Source organism: Sciurus carolinensis, unplaced genomic scaffold (assembly GCF_902686445.1).
Source record: "Sciurus carolinensis unplaced genomic scaffold, mSciCar1.2, whole genome shotgun sequence".
Classification (NCBI taxonomy): Eukaryota; Metazoa; Chordata; class Mammalia; order Rodentia; family Sciuridae; genus Sciurus; species Sciurus carolinensis.
Window position 1 is genome coordinate 31,285 of NW_025920387.1, and position 11,594 is coordinate 42,878.

Here is an 11,594-nt window from a genome sequence, read left to right on the forward strand (position 1 = left end):
CTTCTTCAAAGCAAGCAAAGCAAATTTTATCTTCTCACAGGCCATTAAGAAATTCTGATTACTGCCAGGTGCATTGATGCATGCCTGCAATCCCAGTGGTTTTGGAGACTGAGACAGGATGATTGAAAGTTCAAGACCAGCCTCAGCAAGTTAGCAAAGCCCTTAAACAACTTAGCAAGATCCTAACTCAAAATAATAACTCAGTTGTAAAGTGGCCCTGGGTTAAATCTCCAGTACTAATAAAAGGGAGAAGAAAAGAAAGAAACAAAAAACAGAGAAAAGAAATTCTGATTATCCCATGAGATAATACAATCATCTTTGTTGCTTTCATTATTTATATATTTTATTACATACTAAATACTCTTGGGGCTTCAAGTAAGTGAGGGCCAATTAAATTTCAGTTTTTTCACTGTAAGTTGTTATTGATCCTTATAAAAATTCTACCTTTTTTTCATGACCAGTGAAAATCAGAGGTTTATGAATTACAATAGTCATTTTTGTTAATGATAAAAAGTTGCTTGTGTATAATCATGTGACATTTAGTTTAATTTGAGAGATTGTTTATTTTGTTTCATACCAATACCAAAATTCTGATTGTAGAACAGGAACCTATTTGGACAAGCATGTTAGTTCATGACCTTCTCATGAGCAAGAGATTCAAGTATTGGGTGAACTACAATTGGCAACTTGCAAAGCTATAGGATAAGCAGATTTATAGCTCAGTCTGTTACCTCCTTATAACTCAGCCTAAGCACCTGAAATGTAAATTAGAAAGCTGCCCTCCATCTTTTTAATTACCAAAAATTATAGAAAATAATTTGCTGTCCTTATTTCTCATTTGGGAGTTTAATAGTAAAATTGATAATAAATAAATTGGCGTCAGCATTGTTCTATTTACACTGTCAGCCATGATTGAACTTTTTGGTATTGCTTATGCAATTTTTATCCAATGTAATAAAGTATTGAGTTAACATTTTTGTCATTTTTTATATTTTAATCAGATACATAACGTTATATGTAATATAAAGTTATATGTAATAGTAATGTCAGCCTAAAATAAATTCTCTCTTGTTTGAAATAAAATATATGGTAAAAATTAATTTATTTTCTTAAGGTACCTTTCAAAATTGCTCCTTCTTCAAGTTATCAGGATTTAGAAGCCTAGAGTGATAATAACTCTAGGTTCATTTCTGGATAATTAGTGTATTCCATATTAAATTGGCAAAGGGATGGCAAATGTTTCACATCATTTACAGCAATTAGTAATACTCAAAAGCAATAAGGTCTCCCTTAGTCTAAACTTATCCATGTAACAAGAAAATTATGGAATGCATTGTAATGGATGATTTTTTTGTTTGTTCTGTTTTTTTTTGTTCTCTATCTTTCTATGACATATGGTTATCTAAGATTCCTTTAAACTAAAATATCACATTTAGCACCATTGGAATCACTATTACACAGAAGCCTATGAGAACTCATCACACATCAGTATCAAGAGGGGATGGAATAATATAGTATCAGTGATTCCCATAAAACTGAAATGCAAATCTGAGAGTTTGCTTTCAAAAGACCATGAAGCTGTTGAAGAACCACAGCAAAGTGGGATAGCCAGGAAGTATTTGTTGAGCCTGTAACACTCACTATCTTCATTGGAGCAGCTGGGAACAGTACCAGAGCTCTTAAATTAACTTTAAGATTGTCTCCCTGCTAAGGACATTCCATAGTCTAATATTCCAAAACAATATTATTTTATAACAATATTAATGATCAAAACATTCTATTTCCTATTGTGTTAGGTTGTCTAAGAACTTTTTGTCTTTTAGTTCCAGATTTTCATTGCAACTTCTATGTTGTATCTGGGAAATTCCTTCTGTGTTTCCAGTTCCTTGGAAGGTACAAGTTTTACAAAGATTTTCTAAAACTATTTTTAATGAACTATCCTTAGGTTAAAGAGAATGGAACTTAGTAATATGTGATCCAACTAATAGATGACCATGGGTAGAATAAATACTAACAAATCTATTAACACCTAAGAGCATAAACATCACAGGATGAGTGTTGAGAAGTTAGACAGCAGGTGTGCAGACACTGGTTAGGTTCCAGGGTAGGGTCATGGATCCTGTATGACTGGGGGACAAGAGGTCAACATATGAAGGAGAGTAAAGCCACACAGAGGGATTTTGCTCTAAGTCTTGAAGCTATATAGACTTTTCTATTGTCCAGACTGATGGGGCTTGGGAGTGAGTATGGGGAGCATGAAACTATGTGTTAGAACAGCTAAAGATTTCTTACTAAACTGAAGAAGCAGGGAGAAATTTACAATCACATGGAGAGTATTTTCTCTATAAAACTCATGTGTTCATTAAATATAGGTTGTACTTAATTTGCTATTAAAGGTGATAATCTTTTGCAAAGGTGAAGTTCAGGTATGATATTATTTATTATCAAAGCTGTAACTTTCTTCCAAAGTCAATGTTCTTTCACTGTTACTATCTACCAGAGTCTATATGCTTCAAATTAAGAAACATTTTTTGAAACTCATTTCAGGATATTTTATATTCCAAATTTGTGCATGGTACCAAGCGATTTTCCTCTTAATATTTTTTTCAATCAGAAGCCTCTTAACATGTCAGTAAATCATGCATCTTACATGTCTTTCTCAACAAGAACCGCATCTCTTTATTGTAATTTTTGAATGTAGAAAGAGTCTCAAGATCTGAAAAAAAATAGTAAATTGTTCTGAGTGAACAAAGACCTCATGAAGTATCAGTTTATCATTTTATAATGAGAATAGGAAACATTTATTCATAATGACTTACTAAGTACTTATAAAGTATGTATAAGTAGGTATATGGGAAATAACAAAAAGACAATAGCTCTTATCATATATTTTCTTGTAATGGCCTTATAATAATTGGGGAGAATACATATGTTTATATATATATATAGAGAGAGAAAGAGAGACATGACAGTGATTACATATATGTATATTGTGTATAAACAATTCTATTCAGAATAACTAATGGCTAGGGCAGAGCAAAAAGTTCTAAAGATCACCTACTTTGTGATACAGCAAGAGCATAAACATAAAAGTAGAACAAATTCTGAAAATTTGGAATTCCAATTTCATGTTTTTTCTTAAATGTTAATCTTATGTTTGTTGCTTTAATTTTTTGCAATTAATATTAATCATTTATAGAGAAATATTACCACTGACAATTATGATCTTTCAGAAAATGCATTTCAAACCTTTAAATGTCCTTTAAACTGAAAACAAATATCTTGACATTTTTCCATTTTTAATGAAAGTGTAATTTTAATTTAATATGTAAATTAAAGTTTCAGTGATATAACTATATTAAAAATATAATAAAGATGTCTTAATTACTTCTATTAATTACTTTTATTAAAATAATGAACATTTTCCTATTACATAGTAAAACATAACTTAAATAAATCAAATTCAAGGAAAGAAATAGAAGAGATCATCAAATGCCTACCAACAAACAAAAGTCTGGGACCTAATGGGTTCTCAGCTGAGTTCTACAAAACCTTTAAAGAAGAGCTCATTCCAATACTCCTCAAAGTATTCCATAAAATAGAAGAGAAGGGAACCCTCCCAAACTCATTCTGTGAAGCCAATATCACCCTGATATCTAAACCAGACAGAGACACATTAAGGAAATAAAATTTCAGACCAATATCCTTAATGAACATTGACACAAAAATTCTCAACAAAATTTTAGCAAATTGCATACAAAAATATATTAAAAAGATAGTGCACCATGGTGAAGTGGGTTTCATCCAAGGGATGCAAGGTTGGTTCAACATCTGGAAACCAATAAATGTCATTCACCATATCAACAGACTTAAAGTTAAGAATCACATGATTATTTTGATAGATGCAGAAAAAGCATTTGATAAAATACAACTTCCCTTCATGCTCAAAACTCTAAAAAATTGGGATAGTGGGAACATTCCTTAAAATTGTAAAGGCCATCTACGCCAAACCCATGGCCAATATCATTCTAAATGGTGGAAAACTGAAAGCATTCACCCGAAAAACTGGAACAAGACAGGGATGTCCTCTTTCACCTCTTCTATTCAACATCATCCTTGAAACTCTAGCCAGAGCAATTACACAAACCAAAGAATTTAAAGGGATACAAATAGGAAAAGAAGAACTCAAACTATCCCTGTTCGCTGATGACATGATTATATATTTAGAGGAACCCAGAAATTCCACCAGAAAACTTTTAGGAATCATAAGTGAATTCAGTAAAGTAGCAAGTTACAAGAGCAATGCTCAAAAATCCAATGCATTTTTATACATAATTGATGAATCTTCAGAACAAGAAGTTAGGAAAACTACCGCATTCACAATCGCCTTGAAAAAAATAAAATACTTGGGAATCAATCTCACAACAGAGGTGAAAGACCTCTACAATGAGAACTACAGAACACTAAAGAAATAAATTAAAGAAAACTTTAGAAGATGGAAAGATCTCCCATGTTCTTAGATAGGCAGAATTAATATTGTCAAAATGGCCATACTACCTAAAGTGCTATACAGATTCAATGCAATTCCAATTAAAATCCCAATGATGTACCTTACAGAAATAGAGCAAGCAATTATGAAATTCATCTGGAAGAATAAAAAACCCAGAATAGCTAAAGCAATCGTCAGTAGAAAGAGCGAAGCAGGGCATATCGCAATACCTGATCTTCAAATATACTACAAAGCAATAGCAACAAAAACAGCATGGTATTGGTACCAAAATAGACAGGTAGATCAATGGTACAGAATAGAGAACATGGACACAAATGCAAATAAATACAATTTTCTCATACTAGAAAAAGGTGTCAAAAATATGCAATGGAGAAAACATAGCCTCTTCAACAAATGGTTTTGGGAAAACTGGAAAACCATATGCAACGGAATGAAATTAAACCCATATCTCTCACCCTGCACAAAACTCAACTCAAAATGGTGTAAGGACCTCAGGATCAGACCAGAGACCCTGCATCTTATAGAAGAAAATTAGGTCCAAATCTTCAACATGTCGGCTTAGGATCAGGCTTTCTTAACAATACACTCATAGCACAAGAAATAAAAGCAAGAATCAACAACTAGGATAGATTCAAACTAAAAAGCTTTCTCTCAGCAAAGAAAACTATCAGCAATGTGAAGAGAGAGCCTGCAGAGTGGGAGAAAATCTTTACCACTCACACTTCAGATAGAGCACTAATTTCCCAAATATATAAAGAACTCAAAAAACTCTATACCAAGAATACAAATAATCCAATCAACAAATGGGCTAAGGAAATGAACAGACACTTCACAAAATATCTACAAGCAATCAACAGATATATGAATAAATGTTCAACATCTCTAGTAATAAGAGAAATGCAAATCAAAACTACCCTAAGATTCCATTTCACCCCAATTAGAATGGCAATTATTAAAAACACAAGCAAAATCTCCCCTGCAAGGATTGAAGAAATTGGCCATTTGCAACCTGGAAGATTGACTTCACCAGAATTGGCCATGTGACACCCTGATTCCTGATTTTTGGAAGCCTCCAGTTTTCTCCAAATTGCTGTTGCATGTTAGGTTAGCCCGTCTATGATAATTTGCCTTAGCTGGCTAAATGGACTAAGGGAGTTTGAATGTGAGCTTTCATTACTGTACAAAGATGATCCTGCGTGTCAGAGGTTAAGTTTTTCTTTGTGGATGGCACCAGGTTTCTATCCCATCCTCACACTCTCTCAAACCTTCCCATGATCCTGATGTTCAGCAGATTGACAAGTGATGAGTGTCCCTGGAAAAATGGCAAGCTGGGATCAAACAAGTCTGAATACCAAGGTTTAATTTCCAAGTAAAGTCCAACTTTTCTTTGATTGTGATCTTTTAAAATAAAGCAAACCAAACAAAGCTCAGGAGAATTGAAAATTTGGGGGATGCCTTACTCCCTGGCCTTAAAGGAGGCAGCCTGAGAGGAAACTGACTGTAGTAGTTTTGTGCCACTGGGGAACAGCCAGTTGCAGAGGAGCCAGAGGAAGTCTTCAGCAGTAGCTCGTGGCCAAGGAAAATCAGCTGACCGCGGCATGCTGCACGAGCCTTGCTGGGTTCCGTGCAAGCCAGGAAGTTTTATAAGCCTCCATCATTGTTGCATGTCAAAACGACTGAAGCCAGGATCAAACCAAACATTAGGGCTCATACCGGTTTACCAGGACCTCTCAGTATGGGTAAACGCTTTTGCAGACTTATCTACCAGAGATGTACATATTTTTTTCCACGTTCTTAGAAGCAGAAAATTTCCATAAAAACTTCCATGTTAACCCTAACACTCTTCAAAAACATTTTAGATTAACTAAGGAACAAGCAAGAACTATTGTCAAAAATTGTCAACATTGTGTCACTTATCTCCCAGTACCTCAAAATTGTGTTAACCTTAGAGGATTACAAGCCAACCATAAATGGCATATGGATGTTACTCAAATCCCAGAATTTGGAAAGATTAAATACATGCATGTGTCCATAGATAATTAGCTAGGATATATTATGGCCTCCTTACAATCAGGTGAAAAAACAAAAGACATTTTAAATTGCTGCCTATATACCTTTTCCATTCTGAGCATTCCAAAAACAATAAAAACAGACAATGGTCCAGGCTATACATCCTTAATCTTTAAACAGTTTTGTTCTACATTTGGTATATATCATGTCACAGGTATTCCTTATAACCCCCAGGGACAAGGAATTATAGAAAGAGCTCATCTAACTATTAAGACCTTATTAAGACGCTCTTTCCATGGGACAATCCAAGATGACGGACTACAGGGTGACTGCATCTCCAGTCACTCCAGAACCCAGGATTCAAAAGGGGAGGCATTGAGAGACTTGGAGTAAAATAGAGCCACTGGGTGAGTCTCCCCCACTGGGTGAAGCTCGGCCTGGGCGGCAGGAAAGGATAGGAGCAGCTTAACAGAGCAGGGCAGTGCAGCTAGAGTCTTCCACAGGTAGCCCTGCTCACTCCGGCGGTAGGCTCCTCCCACATGGCCAACTTCTCGGAACAGGCCCCCCAGTTAGAGCCTTTCCGCACAGAGCCAGATCCAAGCCCTGTAACTGGTAGCAGACTAGGGGCAGCTTTCTTCGGTAGCACTGCATTATCAAGTTCCTCCAAGACTTCAGACTACTGAAGACTGGGAGGTGATACACTGGAAATCTACAGGGACACTATAAGCCAATAGAGAAAATGTGCAATATCTCAGAATCCCACTGACATCTGACCAATATGAGAAAACAAGGGAAGAAAATGTCCCAAACAAACTTAGATACTATATCAATAAAACCCAATGACAGCACAGCAGAAGAAATGTCAGAAAGGGAGTTCAGAATGTACATAATTAAAACAATCAGGGAAGCAAATCAGGAGATGAAAGAGCAAATGCAGGCATTGAAGGAGGAGATGAAAGAGCAAATGCAGGCATTAATGATCACGCCAATCAATAGTTAAAAGAGCAAATACAGGAAGCAAGAGATCATTTCAATAAAGAGTTAGAGATACTGAAAAAAAACAAACAAACAGAAATCCTTGAAATTAATGAAACAATAAACCAAGTTAAAAACTCCATAGAGACTATAACCAATAGGATAGAACACGTGGAAGACAGAACCTCAGACACTGAAGAAAAAATATTTAATCTTGAAAACGATGTTGACAAAAGAGAGAAGATGGTAAGAAATCATGAACAGAATCTACAAGAATTATGGGATATCATGAAAAGGCCAAATTTAAGATTTTGTGTGATTGAGGAAGGCTTAGAGAAACAAACCAAAGGAATGAACAATCTATTCAATGAAATAATATCAGAAAATAACCCACATTTGAAGAATAAAATGGAAAACCAAGTACAAGAGGCTTAAAGGACTCCAAATATACAAAATTACAACAGACCCACACCAAGGCACATTATTATGAAAATACCTAACATACAAAATAAAGACAGAATCTTAAAGGCCATGAGAGAAAAGAATCAAATAACATTCAGGGGAAAACCAACAAGAATATCAGCAGATTTTTCATTACAGACCCTAAAAGCTAGAAGGGCCTGGAACATTTACCAAGTCCTGAAGGAAAATGGATGCCAGCCAAGAATCTTATACCCAGCAAAATTTACTTTCAGATTTGATGACAAAATAAGATCCTTCCATGATAAACAAAAGCTAAAGGGATTTACAAAAAGAAAGCTGGCATTACAGAACATTCTCAGCAAAATATTCCATGAGGAAGAGATGAAAAACAATGATGCAAATCAGCAACGGGAGGAACTAGCCTAAAGGAATAGCCAAATAAAGGAGAAACCAAATCATGTCAAAAAACAAAAATGAGTCAAATGACAGGGAATACAAATCATATCACAATAATAACCCTGAATGTTAATGGCCTGATCTCATCAATCAAAAGACATAGACTGGCAGATTGTACTAAAAAGAAAAATCCAACAATATGCTGCCTGCAAGAGACTCATCTCATAGAAAGAGATACCAATAGACTAAAGCTGAAAGGATGGGAGAAAACATACCAAGCACACGGACACAGCAAAAAAGCTGGAGTATCCATCCTCACTTCAGATAATGTGGACTTCAAGCCAAAACTAGTCAGAAGGGATAAAGAAGGACATTACATACTGCTTAAGGGAAGCATAAATCAGAATCAGCAAGACATAACAATCATAAATATCTATGCCTCAAACATTGGTTCATCCATATACGTCAAACAAATCCTTCTTAATTCCAGAAATCAAATAAACCACACCACAAAAATACTAGGCGATTTTAACACACCTCTCTCACCACTGGATAGATCTTCCAAGCAAAAATTGAATAAAGAAACCATAGATCTCAATAATACAATCAACAATTTGGACTTAACTGACATATATAGAATATACCATCCAAAAAAAACGAATACACTTTCTTCTCAGCAGCCCATGGATCCTTCTCTAAAATAGGCCATACTTTATGCCACAAAGCTACTGTTAGCAAATACAAGAAGAGATACTACCTTGTACTCTATCAGATCATAATGGATTGAAATTTGAAATAAAAGACAGAATAAAGAACAGAAACTTCTCCAATACCTGGAGATTAAATAATACACTATTATATGATGAATGGATAACAGAAGACATCAGGAAGGAAATTTAAAAAAATCTTAGAAGTAAATGAGAACAAAGACACATCATATCAAAATCTCTTGTACTCTATGAAAGCAGTACTTAGAGGAAGATTTATTTCATGGATCGCATTCAACAAAAGAAGTAGAAATCAAGAAGCAAACGACTTAACACTACATCTCAAAGCCCTAGAAAAGGAAGAGCAGAACAACACCAAAAGTAGTAGAATACAGGAAATAGTTAAAAACAGAGATGAAATCAATGAAATTGAAACAAAAGAAACAATTGGAAAAATTAACAAAATAAATACTTGGTTCTTTGAAAAAATAAAAAAAAAATTGATAAATCCTTAGCCACACTAACAAAGAGAAAGAGAGAGAAAACTCAAATTACTAAAATTCAGAATGAACAAGGAAATATTACAACAGACACAAGTGAAATACAAAATATAATTAGAAGCTATTTTGAAAATCTATACTCCAACACAACAGAAAACCTCAAGGACATCAACAAGTTTCTAGAGACATATGAATTACCTCAACTGAACGAGGAGAACATACACAACTTAAAAAAATCAACTTCAAGCAATGAAATAAAAGAGGTCATCAAAAGCCTACAACAAAGAAAAAGTCCGGGAGCAGATGGGTTCTCAGCCGAGATCTACAAAACCTTTAAAGAAGAGCTCATTCCAATATTCCTCAAAGTATTCCATGAAATAGAAGAGGAGGAAACCCTCCCAAACTCTTCTTTTAAGCCAATATCACCCAGATACCTAAACCAGACAGAGACACACTAAGGAAAATAAATTTCAGACCAATATCCTTAATGAACATCGATGCAAAAATTCTAAACAAAATTTTAGCAAATCATATACAAAATTATATTAAAAAGATAGTGCACCACGATCAAGTGGGTTTTATCCCATGGATGCAAGGTTGGTTCAACATCTGAAAATCAAGAAATGTCATTCACCATATCAACAGACTTAAAGTCAAGAATCACATGATTATTTCAATAGATGCAGAAAAAGCATTCGATAAAATACAGCATCTCTTAATGCTCAAAACACTAGAAAAAATAGGGATAGTGGCAACTTTCCTTAACATTGTAAAGACCATCTACACTAACCCTATGGCTAATATCATTCTAAATGGTGAAAAACTGAAAGCATTCACCCTAAAAACTGGAACAAGGCAGGGATGCCATCTTTCTCCACTTCTATTCAACATCGTCCTTGAGACTCTAGCCAGAGCAATTAGACAAACCAAAGAAATTAACGGGATGCAAATTGGAAAATAAAAACTCAAACTATCCCTGTTCACTGATGACATGATTATATATTTAGAGCAACCCAGAAATTCCACCAGAAATCTTTTAGAACTCATAAGTGAATTCAGTAAAGTAGCAGGTTACAAGATCAATGCTCATAAATTCAATGCATTTTTATATATAAGTGATGAATCTTCACAAAGAGAAATTAGGAAAACTACCCCATTCACAATAGCATCAAAAAAAAAAATACTTGGGAATCAATCTCACAACAGAGGTGAAAGACCTCTACAATGAGAACTACAGAACACTAAAGAAAGAAATTACAGAAAAACTTAGAAGATGGAAAGACATCCCATGTTCTTTGAAAGGCAGAATTAATATTGTCAAAATGGCCACACTACCTAAAGTGCTATACAGATTCAATGCAATTCCAATTAAAACCCAATGATGTACCTTACAGAAATAGAGCAGGCAATTATGAAATTCATCTGGAAGAATAAAAAACCCAGAATAGCTAAAGCAATCCTCAGTAGAAAGAGCAAAGCAGGGCATATCACAATACCTGATCTTCAACTCTATTACAAAGTAATAGTAACAAAAACGGTATGGTATTGGTACCAAAATAGACAGGTAGATCAATAGTACAGAATAGAGGACATGGACACAAACCAAAATAATTACAATTTTCTCATACTAGAAAAAGGTTCCAAAAATATGCAATGGAGAAAACATGGCCTTTTCAACAAATGATGCTGGGAAAACTGGAAAAACATATGCAACAGAATGAAATTAACCCCTATCTCTCACCCTGCACAAAACTCAACTCAAAATGGATCAAGGACCTTGGAATCAGACCAGAGACCCTGCATCTTATAGAAAAAAGTAGGTCCAAACCTTCATCTTGCTGGCTTAGGATCAGACTTCCTTAACAGGACTCCCATACCACAAGAAATAAAAGCAAGAATCAACAACTGGGATAGATTCAAACTAAAAAGTTTCTCTCAGCAAAGGAAACTATCAGTAATGTGAAGAGAGAGCCTACAGAGTAGGAGAATATCTTTGCCACATATTTCAGATAAAGCACTAATTTCCAGAATCTATAAAGAACTCAAAAACTCTACACCAAGAATACAAATAAT